The sequence below is a fragment of the Buceros rhinoceros genome, unplaced genomic scaffold (assembly GCF_000710305.1).
Source record: "Buceros rhinoceros silvestris isolate BGI_N320 unplaced genomic scaffold, ASM71030v1 scaffold39559, whole genome shotgun sequence".
Lineage (NCBI taxonomy): Eukaryota > Metazoa > Chordata > Aves > Bucerotiformes > Bucerotidae > Buceros > Buceros rhinoceros.
Genome location: NW_010431649.1, coordinates 1 through 268, shown reverse-complemented (window position 1 = coordinate 268; position 268 = coordinate 1).

Below are 268 nucleotides of genomic sequence, written 5' to 3'. Positions count from 1 at the left end.
ACAACGAAGAAGTGACAGAGCAAGGTCTTCTGTACCTCTTGCTTCGCCCCTGCACTGAGAAAGCCCCCTTCGGGCCATGCTTGCTGGAGGAGCCCGCAGCCTCGTGGACATGGGCACGGGGACGGTGTTTGGGGCAGAGAGAGCATCATCGGGTGGGGGTGCCGCGGAGTCCCCTGTGCCCTCCGCGCTGTTTTCGCGGCGCAGAAGCCCGTCCCTTCACCCCGGCTGCGTCCCGCAGAAAACACGGCATCGCGGACCGCGCTCTGGG